This window comes from Adiantum capillus-veneris, chromosome 11 (genome assembly GCF_014529385.1).
Source record: "Adiantum capillus-veneris isolate H3 chromosome 11, ASM1452938v2, whole genome shotgun sequence".
NCBI classification, from domain to species: domain Eukaryota; kingdom Viridiplantae; phylum Streptophyta; class Polypodiopsida; order Polypodiales; family Pteridaceae; genus Adiantum; species Adiantum capillus-veneris.
This window is the reverse complement of record NC_140941.1, coordinates 133,916,936-133,931,265: the sequence shown is the minus strand read 5'-3', so window position 1 is coordinate 133,931,265 and position 14,330 is coordinate 133,916,936. Positions and strand designations below refer to the sequence as shown.

The following is a 14,330-nucleotide window of genomic DNA, read 5'->3' as shown; positions in this document are numbered from 1 at the left end:
ATGTCCAGGTGCAATCTATTGGTTTCTACCATAAAAGTGGTAGAAGCAATGTCCTAGTGTGCTTCCTAGACTAGTTTCTACCAGGTCATTGGTTTTTACATGGGCCTTCACTGCTTTATACTGCATGCAATTTTGGTTTCTAGCAGGTCTACTTGTGCTTTCCACTTATCCCAAGCTTATGGTTTATCATTCCAAGGATCATTTCTAGCAAGTCTAATGTGGATTCCACCAGTACCAAAATGGTTTTTACCACTCTATGGGAGGTTTCTACCAATTATTAGATCATTTCTATGTCACTAGGTGCTCCCCCCACCAATGTCCAGGTGCAATCTACTACGTATTAAAGCGATCCAGGTTTGCAAATGTACATACCAGATAATAGAGACTTCTTGGCCCAACTAAGGGTGGGCACAATTTTGTGCAGCATCAACAACTACTTGATTGTAGCCATTGTACATGCATGTATTACTACTTCCACACAAATGTGAAAAGCATAAGAGATGGTAAGGACATTTGCATTGAATCATACAAACACTCACTACCTCATTGTCAGGAAATCCCAAGCCGCAAGATGCACAAATGTCTTTGATGATGAATTGTGTACAAATGATTTTGCCCCATCATTTTAAGTATGTCTTTGCAGAACTCCAACTTGCGAACATCCTGGTCAAGCAATTCTTGCACCCTGTCCCTCTCTGCCTGGCAAGTTGTCGCACGCTTCACATAGTTAGGCATCTCTGAAGCTCCTAGAAGTTGTAAAACTTCCTTTGTAGCTTTAATGTTAGCACAGAGTATTATGATTTCCTCCATGTTTGCAGTTTCACCTGCTGCATCTATTGCTTCCAATTGGCACTATGAATCTACCAGTTTCTTTCAAAATACAGCTACGCCATTCGAGAGACCTTCCTATCTGTGCATGTATGCCTTTGCTGCCTCCAAGTCTACATTCATTCTCTGCAGCACCTGCTCTTTCTTCTAATGAACCCTCTCACTGAAGGTGCTAACCATTTTCTTTGTTGCCAATATATGGTCTTGCAAACCACATTTATAGTGGTTTTTTCCTCTACCTCATGGTTCCCTTCAAGCTTCACATTGAGTAGAGGTGATGCCACAACTTGTGTGGTCCCATTGGCCTCTCTCCACCTATCAACTTCCTGATAAGTGCCTTTTTTTATGACATTGGCCACAACTTCTTCAATGAACAAGGCCCAAGCAATATGTTTTCTTTCCTAGTCTTTCTTCTTTGTTGGGCTCTTTCGAGTTGTCCTACCAGCTACACAATTTTCTAGAACAAAAGCACGGGGCATAGGCAATAGAAACAATGTAATTTATGGGAGGCTCATGGTTTACCTTATGGTGTTGCAGCATGAATGACTCATAAAACTCTGGCTTCATTTTTTTTACAATGTACCTTTGGACTTCCTCTTCGAGGCTCTTCAAACACGGTCAGCCACATGCCTTCAGACACATCATTGGCGCTCAACTATCGTAGACTCTCACTCACGAGTCTAAGGCCATATTCCTGATGAAACTCCTCCTTACTGCAAGAGAACTTTCCTTGGTGTGGATATTTGATTTTGGGGGCATGCCAATGACCACTTGCTTCACACAAAAAATACCTCACATGCAACCCATAAACCTACATCGCAAAGTCACAGGTGAGTCAAGTACTTGTCAGCGTAATGCTCTTTTCTGACAATGGAATTCACTCAATTCTAAAACTTGTCTCCCTTGTTGTTCAAGGTCCTACTATTATGTGCCCCTCAACACCTAATTTTTCAGGCAGTGTGCTTCCCTGTTTCCATAGTGCTTTCGTTCTTTGAGGGCCATCTTTTTTTAGTTCTACAAATTCTCTCTCTCTCTCTCTCTCTCTCTCTCTCTCTCTCTCTCTCTCTCTCTCTCTCTCTCTCTCTCTCTCTCTCTCTCTCTCTCTCTCTCTCTCTCTCTCTCTCTCTCTCTCTCTCTCGCTCACTTGTGATAGGTAAGTTGGGCCATGTTCCCTCTCCGCTTCATCATTGTCCCCTTGGGATTTAAAATTTATAAGGTTTAAAAGTGCTAAAAAGCACAAGCATTTAATATAATTTTGGTTTTAACCACGAAAAGTGTACCACCTTAGCATGCATTGACCCAATCGTGCATTTGCAAAGAAGTGAAAAATAGTGTGCCTACACCATGCGGTATCGATAGAATTTCACTATGAACTTGGCCAACAACCACAAAACCTGCACCATGTTTGTGATCTCAAGCTCCCATATGGGATGAGAGAACTCAAGGGCCTAAGTCTAGAGCCAACCCAGGGTGTTGAATCCAAGGTCTAATCATGTTGGTCATGAACGCAAAGTAGAAAAGATTACCCCACTCTTGTAGAGTCTAAAGCATATGTACCACATGTAGCAAGGAATAGAACATGAACTTGAAAGCAAGTTGCCTCTAGGTTAGCATGGGGGTACCAAGAAAGCAAGTGAAGACGTAGCTAAATAGGACCCATCGTTTGTTGATGTCAAAATTAGAGAGATCCCTTGGAACCGCCAAGGAGCAGCCCCAAAGGATGAAGTCTTAACCAAGAGGGGAGGTTGAAGGAAGGGATTCCTCTCTCAAGCCAGGTTAATACAAGCAAATGAGCTGCCCAAAACATGAGTAGATGCAATAATGTTTAATATGTTGTTCAAGGTGCCACACTCCATAAGGTTGAAGTGCGATACTTCTTTGAGACTAATAATGTGAGGTAGGTGGATAAGGCATTGCACGGGGCATAAAAGAAATTCTTGGTTGATCGCTTGTGGTAGTGACATTGGCAGAGCATTGGGAGAAATAGAATACTTGGCTAAGGTACATAGCAAGACTAAGAAACATGGAGTGGTTTGGTGATGAATGGTGGTTAGGACACAAGTAAATTTTTCTGCATAATTCTTTTAAAAAATTTCAATAAAAAAACTTAACATGAAGAATGGTGTTTTTCTTGTTAGAAGTGACAATGGAAGAGAAAACAAAAATGTGAGAGAGCAAGTGATGAAGTTAGGGGAAGGGAGCAAAATAACTCTTTTGGAATTCTAGTTGGCTACGATGAGAGGTCTTCTTAGGGAGTTTTTTGTGGTCTTACTTGGCTTGGTTTGGTTCAAACATGTAGTTTTTTGTCCAGAGGAGAGGAGTATCAAATGATCGAGCTTTGAATTCCATTTTTATGTGAATGATACTCTGTTCTATTGTCACAGCTTGGATGTGCTCTTGTTTTCAACCACCAAGTGATCTTCGTCTTTTTGTGGTTTATTGCTTCTTGTTGGATGCTCAATCTGGGTTTGATGTCTGAGCATAGACACCTTTGTGTGAAATTCCTTGTAGAGGGGCTGTGTAGTCCATGAGATATTAGAGGTCGAATGACTTGGCCCACATCATCTTGACACATGTTGAGGGGGTATCTTTGGGATTATGGAGTGAGAAATGTAAAGTAGTGCTATATGGTCCAAGCTCCTTATTCATCGGATGTTCCAAAGTGATAATCTGTGAAAAGATCTTTTTGGTGTTCTATTTGGGTGTACGAGGCTTGGATCCATGTGGCATGAAGTTTAGGCTATTTGTTCATCAACTTGAATATTGGCCCTACTAACACTAACACTTTATTAGTGAGGTCCCCCCTTCATGTGTTTGCTTCTTTAGGTTTGTTTCGAGTTGAGGGGAGGTCTCAAGGGTAACATCCCCCTTCATGTGTTCGCTCCTTAAGGTCCCTTTTCTCCTTAAGGGGAGGATCAAGGGTAATGTTGTTGATAAAACAAGAGCAAAGGGCACCTCCATAGCAATGCCCCCAATAGTGCTCAAGGTAAAAATTCAACACCACAAAAATGTACCACAAGAACCTTCACAACACCGCAACTCAAAGACAAGTGATCCTTTGGGAATTACAAGTACACGCCCACCCAAGAGACCACCACAGAAACTAGGAAACATCTGCCCTAGCATGGAATTACAGCATACGTCAGCCAATGCACTTGAGAAAAAGAGCTTCCCACTTCACCAATTGATTCTTCAAAACCACAATTTTGAAGTGTATACACACCACCAAATAAGCAAGCTTCCACCACTTAACCTCCACCAAATTGCCTACAGGCTGCCATATCATGTACCCTACAAAAAATATATTGTATCTCCCAAACCACTCCAAAAGGGATGCTTTCAAGCCTAAAAAATTCTTTGCATTTTTTTCAACAAAAGTTTTGAAGACCTTAAATTTCAAATCTATGTACCTATATGTTCAAAATTGGCGCAAATAACGAGCTGCTATGGTAGGCAACACTAGTCGAGGGCAAAAACTTGCATGAAAGAGCATGAAGAAGGAAAAACAAGAAAAAAAATACCAAAATCTGACATTTTTCTGAACTTTTTTATGTTTGTACATGAGTTTTATTTATATACAAGTGACACTTTGCAAAAAATCACTTACGGGTGCCCAAGGCAACCTAACAACTGGTGCTATACTAGCAACTTGCAGTGCATGTACATCTGCTTTGCTAAAGCAAGCTAAAAACCCCACAAAAATAAATCCCACACAATCTTTTGACATCAATTATAATGTCCTTATGTACAAATTTACAAAAAAAATGGGTTTTTCGAAATGCGTTCAACATAGTTTGCCACACCCCGGCCTGCTAGATAATTTATGATCAGCATTAGAAAAGAAAATTTGTAAACGAAGTGATGGAGCCTTTAATTAATCTTTATAATCAGCCACAAAATTAAAAAATTCTTCAAATGAAGACTTATCCTCAATCACAGTCATCGACCTTGTAACATACTTCACGTGCTTTGTGTAGGGTACCATCCAAGTCAGCAAGCTAATATGTGCCATTTGGAAACCTGCTTAAAACAAAGAAAGAACCTTACCACTTGATTTTAAACTTATTTTTAAAAGCTATTATTATCAAGATTTCTATCGTAACAAAGAACCATGTCACCCTTCTTGATGCCTTTGTCTGATTGTTCTTCAATACATGTTCATAATGTTCAAAAGCAAGCAACCTATCCAATTGTGAGCATTGAAAATAAAAAAGACTCTCTTTGAGTGCATAATGAGGCTCATCTTCAAGCTTTAACATCATCCTCAAATCTAGTATCTCCACTTCAATCGGAAGCAAAGCCTCTTTGCCAAAAACTAGGTGGAAGGAAGAGAAACCAGTACCTGATTTGATGGTAGTTCTATAAGCCCATAGAGAACAAGGTAGCTATAAATCCCAATCCTTCACATTGTTTTTGTCATCTTTGTAAGAGTCCTTATGGTCTCTCCATTAAACATTTCTTTCATACCATTACCATTCTGAGGTCATCTCGGCCACCGTTCGGCTTCGACAAAGTTCTGCGCACGCCATTTTCGACTACGTGGTCTCGGCGGGTGCAGATCCGACTCTGCAAATTTGGGGTTTCGGCCTATGACTGCAGGTGCTGAGGATATCGGCACTCCCAGAGTGCTGATTTGTGGCTGTCTACACATCGAAGGACGGCTCACAGTGCTTGCAGGCGTGTCACATACGACACGGGCGCATCTACACACAGACTGTAGGCGACATCCACTAGTTCATCAAGTAGCTTGTGTTTGCTGCTTGATATTCCAGATTTCATCCTGACATTGCAGGTACTTCCACATGGGAGGATGGAGTGAGGTTTTATTGAGCTGGGGGATTCTCGAGGGTGGAGTGAGGTTTTATTGAGCTGGGGGATTCTCGAATGTTGAGATCCTTTCGGTGATATAGGTCTTGGAGCGATCCCTTGAGCACCCTTAGATAGGCAGCTAGGATGTATTGATTGTGAGTTAGACAGTTGGGATTGCATCTTTGCTTTACTGCCGTTGAGGCATTGTCACAGTCTATGCTTACAGGACAGTGACAGGACAGTGAGAGAAGTACAGGTGCAGGACAGGTTTACCCACAGCTTACAGTGTTAGAGAGACAGTGGCTTTTTGAGCTATTTTTTGGTCTGTTTTTTAGTACACCGGAGCCATCTTACAAAGGAGACTCTGCCAAAATTTCTGCAGAATCTGAGGCTTTCTTGGTTCATTTGACAGGTTGATATTGGTTCAGAGGTCAATTTACAGGGGAAACTCTGTCGAATTTTTCCCAGGAAAGTAAACTACTGTGAAGCGTAGCTATGGCTGGATCACAGGACACTGCTCTTTACAATATCAAGAAGCTGGATGGAACCAATTTCCCATTGTGGAAGAAGCAGATTTGGCATGTGTTGGTACAAAAGAAGCAGATAAAACCTATAAAGCTCAAGGGGATAAAACCACAAGATATGGACGAAGATGAATGGAGCGAAATGGATGAATTGGCACTTTCTACCATTATGCTGACTTTGGCAGAAAGCGTTTACTTCAATGTAGCAGACGAGATGTCGGCTTATGAAGCATGGACAAAGCTGAGTGATCTTTATGAGAAGCAGAGTGCAGCTTCACAGGGATACTGGCTTAAGAATCTTGTTGACTTGAAGATGAAAGAAGGGACACCTATGTCCAATCATCTGAATGAATTCAACACCATCTACAGCCAGTTGTCAGCTCAAGGTGTCAAGTTTGATGAACCTGTTAGAGCTATGTTCCTGTTGATCACATTGCCGGAAAGTTGGGACACTTTTCGCACAGCTTTGAGTAATTCTGCACCTCCAGATGGTTTGAACACAGCAGGTGTAGAAGGAAGTCTGCTTACTGAAGAAACCAATAGAAAGAGAATGGACAAAGGCAAAGGAACAGCCTTAGTTGCCAGGGGAAGGACCAAAGAAAAGTACAAAGGTGGAAAGAGGAATCAGTCTCGTAGCAACTCCCACAGTGCTAAAGGCAAGAGTGACATAGAGTGCTACCATTGTGGCAAGAAGGGTCACATGAAAAGAGACTGCAGAGAATGGAAAGCAGAAAAAGGCAAAGAGAAAGCTGAAGACCATGGTGAGAAGAACAAGTCCTCAGTGAAGATTCTAGAAATAAATGTGACAAACACTGTTGCAAAGGATGACAATCTAGTGTCAGGAGACACCTACTTCTTGAAGAATACAATGGACTCAGCTCTTCTTACAGCATCTGATGGAAATGCACTGAGTGACTAGATTATAGACTCAGGGGCATCACTTCATGTGTCTCCAAACAAGGAGTGGTTTGCCTCTTATGTGACCACTAAAGATCATGTTCGGCTATAGGCAATGGGAAAACATGTGAGATCTTAGGTGTTGGAGATGTTCAATTGAAGTTTCAGAATGGCTCTTCTTTCACGTTGAAGAATGTGAGACATGTTCCCTCAATTACAAAGAGCTTGATCAGCACAGGTTTACTTGATGATGCTGGCTATGTCACCACTTTTGGACAAAACATGTGGAAGATATCCAAGGGTTCGATGACAGTAGCACATGGAGAGGACTTTACATGATTTATGTATCAAATGTCTCTAAAAATGTAATCAATGTAACCGAGCAGCCGAACATTTCTTTGTGGCATAGCCGGTTAGGACATATGTCCAAGAAGGGAATGGAAATCTTGTCTCGTTCGGGTTATTTGCCTGGCTTTTCAATTAATGATTTTGAATTCTGTGAACATTGTCTGTATGGTAAGAAAACACAATAGCCACATAAGCATAGAAGCAGTAGAAGAGATACACAGTTGGCACTTCTACCGTGTATCTCCCCCTAGAGATAGACTTTGGGATCCTGAATCCAGAAAGGTTATCCGCAACAATGATGTTCACTTTAATGAAGCCAAATATCATTCTAAACCAGAGAGGGTTGAGGAGATTAGAAGAGTTGTCTTCCAAGAAGATGGACCTGCACGTGTAAGACAAAATGTCAGGGCTCAAGAGGAGCAAGGACAGGATAGATTGGAACCACAGGTTGTGGCTGAGCCTAAGCCACCTATTTTGCGTAGATCTGGACGTATCACGGGACCTCCTGATCGGTTTGTTCCATCTATGAACTATGTTATGCTGACTAATTGCAATGAGCCTTCATGTTACAAGGAAGCAGTGCAAATGAAGGACTCCGGGAATTGGCAATTGGCCATGCAGTCAGAGATGATAGCTCTGCATAAAAACCAGACAGGGAAGCTAGTTAAATTACCACAGGGAAAAAAGGCTCTACCTTGTAAATGGGTTTACAGGTATAAGATCACCGCTCATGATAGTCAGCCAAAGTACAAAGCAAGGCTTTTTGCCAAGGGCTTTAAGAAAGAACAAGGCATTGACTTTGATGAAGTCTTCTCGCCGGTGGTCAAGATGACTACATTGAGATGCTTTCTTGCATTGGTTGCCATATTAGATTTGGTGTTGCACCAAATGGATGTCAAGACAACGTTCTTGCATGGTGATTTAGATGTGGAAATTTACATGGAGCAGCCAGAAGGGTTTGTTGAGAAAGGCAAGGAAGATTTGGTATGCCAGTTTTTAAAGAGTCTTTATGGCTTAAAACAATCACCGAGGGCATGGTACCATAAGTTCCACAAGTTTATGCTTTCTCAAGGCTACAAACGTAGTGAGTTCGATCACTGTCTATATACAAAGAAGGCTAAGGATGGCAGTTGGTTGATCCTTATTTTGTATGTGGATGACATGTTGATTGCTGGCAAGCACTTGGAATAAATTTCAGCTTTAAAGTCAAAGATGGAAAAATCGTTTGACATGAAAGACATGGGTGAGGCAAGTCATATACTTGGTATGCGCATTGAGAGAGACAGATCAAAGAAGTTGATTTGGTTATCTCAAACAGAGTATATTGACAAGGTTTTGCAACGTTTCAATATGGAGAAGGGAAAGGCATTGAGTGTTCCATTGCCACCATATGTGAAACTTAGCAAACAAGATTGTCCTGTGTCTGAGGAAGAATAGGCTGAAATGGATAAGATTCCATATGCGTCTGCATTGGGTAGTTTGATGTATGCAATGATTGATACTCACCTAGACATTGCATTTGCAGTGGGAGTAGTAAGTCGATACATGTCAAACCCAGGCACGAAACATTGGGAGTTAGTGAAAGGAATATTGAGATACCTGAAAGCTACAAAGAGTATGTGTATATGCTATGGGAGTCAGGAGCTAAGTGTAAAGGGTTTTACAGACTCAGATTATGCAGGTGACTTAGACAACCGAAGGTCTACGTCAGGGTATGTCTTTACATTGGCTGGTGGAGCAGTATCATCGTGTTCTAGATTACAAGATTGTGTTACTCAATCTACTACAGAGGCTGAATATGTTGCAGCATCAGAGGCATGCAAAGAATCAATTTGGCTTAATCGACTAGTAATAGATTTGGGAATCAAAGAAGAGATGCCTGTGTTATATTGTGATAGTCAAAGTGCTATACAATTTGGCTCGCAATCCAGTTTATCACTCAAAGACAAAGCATGTGGATGTGAAGTATCATTTCATCAGGGAAATGCTTGAGGATAAGCAACTTCAGCTTGTCAAAGTTCACACCACAGAAAATCCTGCTGATCTACTTACAAAAGGACTTCCCTCAGAGAGCTTTGCGCATTTTTGCAAGCAGTTAGGTGTAGGGCAGTACATCACTTCTCTACATCTCTTGTATATTAGCTTGTATAGTAGCTTCTCTCACACTTCAAGTACCACATTGGACTTTAAGTGGGAGGTTGTTGGGGTATAAAGCCCAATGTGGTCTCCCACGTAAGTGGGTCGCCAGGTATGTACACATATTCTTTTGTAAAAACCTAATAAGAACTCACAATGCTCTACACATTACAGTAGAGCGAGTTCACCATATCGTCGTGCTCTTCTTCTCGCACTCTCTCTCGCGTCGCACTTCCGCTCGTACTTCTTCAGGACCTATTGCATCAATACCCCACTTCTAAAGAACATCATGTGCCACAATGGTGCCTCTAAATTTTGATTTGAGAACCCTAGTTCCCATGCTTCACAAGACCTACACCAATGATGAACATCACGTTGGATGCTTGGCCACACATATCCCTCTTGCAAGGTTTTATGCAAAGTGATCTTTGAAGAAAAATGACCACAACAAGAAGCCTCATGAGTCTCCACTAAAATCCATGGCACCCTTCTCATCACAAGATCCACCCCTTTCATACACAGGGAAACATCACCAAGCAGCTCATACCTTTTAGCACTATGAAGGAAGGCATACTACTTCGATTTCTCCAAATTAATGGAAGCATACATGTTCTCTTCTTCCCTCTCCAAATATTCCCTTCCCAAATAAAGAGGAGAGTCAACCCTAATCACATACAATGGGCAAATGAAGCTTGTGCTACACCATGTGCTTCTTCATTTTGAGACTTGTCCACATGCCTTTAACTCCAAGCTTCAAAATGCTTAAGCATGTTCTTCACTTGAAAACACATATTTTTTGCCTTGGATTCCTACTTTGCCACATCCCAAGCATTTTCTTAACCACAGAGCATCACCTCTTACCCTCACAGACGATGGATGCCAAGATCAAGGCAAGTTTGTAGTCCTTTCTCCAAAGTAGCATACTCAGCTTCATTGTTACTTTGTGATTTAACTTCAAACTCCTTTTGGTTACCAAAGCACCTTGAGGATCATAAATTACAACACCCCTAATGCTTTGCCATGAGATTTCCTATAAGATCCATTAGAAAACATCCTCCTTACGACACTTATTTTCCCTATAGCTAGCATCCTTGCTAGTGATGCGAGTGTGCTTCGCTATCTCCAACTGCTCCTAGAGGTCTTATATTTTCTTTTTGTATGCATCAATCTGCTCTGAGCTGTGGGAGAGGACCATCATTGGGTTCATCATAAAGGAATCTAGTTGTCTTTTCTGGTCCATCACCCGTGTTCACAGCAACTCGAGGGTGATGTTCTGCTTGTGAGTGAGAGCAGTTGCTTCTTTTGCACTTTGGTGTGCCTGGACATACAACTTCTCCTTATTTTCTAGGGCTATCTTATTGCCGTGTGTAATGCCCTCCTGGATCTCCCTTGCTGTCTTCTCTTTTTCATAGAGCTCTTTAAACCTGCTTGCCTCTGGCTGGATGTGAGCGGGTTGGGAATCCCTTCTTCTCAAATCCTCAAGCAAGTCAGCGTTTGTAGTGGTGAGCTCGACATTTTCTTTCTCCAGCTGCTCTAGGAACTTGTGGGAGCTCACCATTGTTAGGCTTAACACCTAATTGTTCTATTGTTCATGCTCAAGCAGCATGGTTTATTTGATCATTTCCTTGTCTAGCTCCTCAGAAAGTTGCTTGATGAGAGTAGCACGCCTGATATTTGACATGGGTGTGCTTGTTGTCGCTGCAAGCATGGTTGGATCCATTGGTAGTGTTAGCTCATCTTCTTTGCTAGGCTCTAGAGGTGAAATTGAGGAGCCTGTCTTGATGGTGAGTTGGATCAACCTCGGCTCCTCAATCTCTGCTGCAGGTTTCCTTCACTTCCGGTCTTGTGTGAATGATGAAGGATGATGGTTGTGAGCATCAATAAGTGCACTGTCCACTTTGCTACAATCTTCAAAATCTCTATAACCTTCTTTTTCTCTTTGTCTTCCACCTGTGCAGGAGGTAAGTCCTCCGTCATTGGGTTTTCTTGCTCTTTCAGCAAGCCCTTAGGCAACTTGTCCCCTTGAATTACATGTTCATTTTTTGGCCTTTTCAGCATTCGATCCTTCCATCATTGGGTTTTCTTGTATTTTTAGCAAGCCCTCAAGTTGGATTTCAATGTCGTTGTTGCTAAAGCTCTATCTTTGCCTTGACAGCCTCTTGGGCTTCCTCAAAAGTGTAGTTGGCCTTGAACAAATCTTGCACTATTGATTCTGGGTCAAAGAGAGGCAGATCCACAAAGGGAGTCTCCTCTTCCTGCCCCTGCTCTTGGACCATGTCTTTGTTTTGCACTGCAGGGAGTGGTAGCCCTTGGTCTTGGCCCTTGCTTTCTGCTGGCCTCACTTTTGAGAGTTAGGTCTTCGAGCAAGCTCAATGGAGCGAGCTTTTTTTTTTTGCTATTGATTTGCTTGGAAGAGCTTTTTTTTTGTTTTTGACTTAAACTACTTTCATTCCTTTTTTCCTCTTTGTATTAAAGAAAAAAGGCAATGCTCTCCCCCTCTCTCTCTCACACACAGTCCCTCCCCCTCTCTCCCTCTCACAATCCTCTCCCTCTTTTCTTTCCACCGGCCCTTCCCTTCTATGTGTGTGTGTGTGTGTGTGTGTGTGTGTGTGTGTGTGTGTGTGTGTGTGTGTGTGTGTGTGTGTGTGTGCGCGTGTGCCCTAGCAAGCACCCTCCTCTCCATCGTGGCTGATGAGTGATACTCGATGCTCCAAAATTGTGGTCATGAGAGTCACAATGGAGAGCCCATATTGTGGGTGGGAGAGGAAAGTGTATAGGTCTATGTCATGGCTAAAAATGTGAGGGAAGCAAGTTTGGATGTGACCAAAAGCTGAGCACTCTAGTAGTGTGTGGTACTCAGACTCTCAAACTTGTAGTGAGCATAAAAAGTGCACAATCAAATTGATTCTTCTTCATTGTCCGAACGTCCTATTTCACATCGAAGGGAGTAGGAGCTGAGCCGAATGGCTATGATAGTGTGTATCACTGACAAGGGGATAGGCTCAAGCGTGTGTGTGTGTGTGTGTGTGTGTGTGTGTGTGTGTGTGTGTGAGAGAGAGAGAGAGAGAGAGAGAGAGAGGGGGGGGGGGGGGGGGGGGGAGAAAGCGAAGGGAAAGGGCTGGAGAGAGGTGTGAGCATAGAGAGAGAGGTGGGGGATGTGTGTGTGTGTGTGTGTGTGTGTGTGAGTGTGAGAGAGAGAGAGAGAGAGAGAGAGAGAGAGGGAGGGAGGGTCTCACGGAGAGAAAGATAGGGGGTTGGAGAGGGCGATGGACACACACACACACACACACACACACACACACACACACACACACACACACACACACACAGAGATAGAGAGAGAGAGAGAGTGGGGAGGGGGGGGGAAGGGAAGGGAAAGGACTGGAGAGAGGTGTGAGCATAGAGAGAGAGGTGGGGGATGTGTGTGTGTGTGTGAGTGTGTGTGTGTGTGTGTGTGTGTGTGTGTGTGAGAGAGAGAGAGAGAGAGAGAGAGAGAGAGAGAGAGAGAAGGGGACATGAGAGGGGATGGGTTGGAGGGATCATGAGAGGGAGAGTTGGTTTGATACAAAGAGACCCAAGGCACTAGCAAAATTGCTAGTGCCTTGGCATTTGTGTGTGTGTGTGTGTGTGTGTGTGTGTGTGTGAGAGAGAGAGAGAGAGAGAGAGAGAGAGAGAGAGAGAGAGAGAGAGAGAGAGAGAGAGGAGGAGGAGGTCCTTGGCTACTCCAATGTTGGGGAGGGGCAGCAATGGGTGGTGGTGGTAGGATTAGAGGCAGCTGATGGTGGTAGTAAGCTAGCACCACTAACCACCAATGGTGGACTTAGGTGGTGGTGGCGATGGGTGCTAAGGGGTGGCAATGGGAGGTAGTGGTGGTGGACCTCAAAGGAAAAAAAAAAAAGCTCACTCCAAAGCTCGCTCCATAACCATCCCCCACTTCTGGCTCTTCTGGTTGTACTTTTTGTGCTTCCCTCTCTTCTTCCCATGCTATAGGAATCTCCATTGGTTGTTCAGGTGTGGCTCATCGATGTCTTCTAGGTCCTAAATAGGCATTGCCTATGTTAGGAGCTTCAGTGTAATGCTTCTTCATGGCATCCTCCTTGATAAGAAGAGGTCTTTCTTTATAGGTAAGAAAATCAAATGGAGTATCCCTTGTACTCTCCTCAACAAGAAAAGAGAATTGAATTTTTGTAACTCCACAATCCACTTCATGAGCCTCTTTGATAAGGTAGGGCTACTCACCAATTGAGGTAGAAGAGTGTAGCTAGTGAGAAATGTAAAAGGTTTGGGAAGAAGGTAGTGCCTAATCCTTCTACATGTATAAATTACACTCACCATAATGAGATCCACTTCTGTATTACCACCTCTAATTTCACCCTGCTAGCACAATAGATAAGCTTCATGTTGTGGGAGTTGTTACCTCGTTGAAGAAGCATAGCCCCAATAGCATCCTCACCTACTAACGAATTCACGTAAAAGTCTTTATCCCAATTAAAAGCTTGTATGGTAGGAACAGAACCAAGAACCTCTTTGATGCCTTGAAAAAACTCTTCACATTCATTTTGTCCATTGCAAAGGTCCAACCTTGCTACTTGTTGTAGATGATAAAGAAGTTGAGAGGACAAAGGAATGAACCTTGACATATACTTCACCTTTTTGAATGGAAGTAGCAAGTTTTTTTGTATCTTTACGTGATGGAAAGAGCAACAAAGCTTTCACTTTGTCATCATCTGATTTAATCCCATTCTCAAAGATCATATGCTCCAGAAACTTCACTCTTGGTTGAGCAAG

At 42.7% G+C, this 14,330-nt stretch overlaps 1 pseudogene; it reads right to left on the bottom strand.

The window, feature by feature from the left end:
• Positions 1-549: 549 nt before the first annotated feature.
• Positions 550-1,587, bottom strand: LOC147448048 (uncharacterized; annotated as a pseudogene).
• Positions 1,588-14,330: the final 12,743 nt, after the last annotated feature.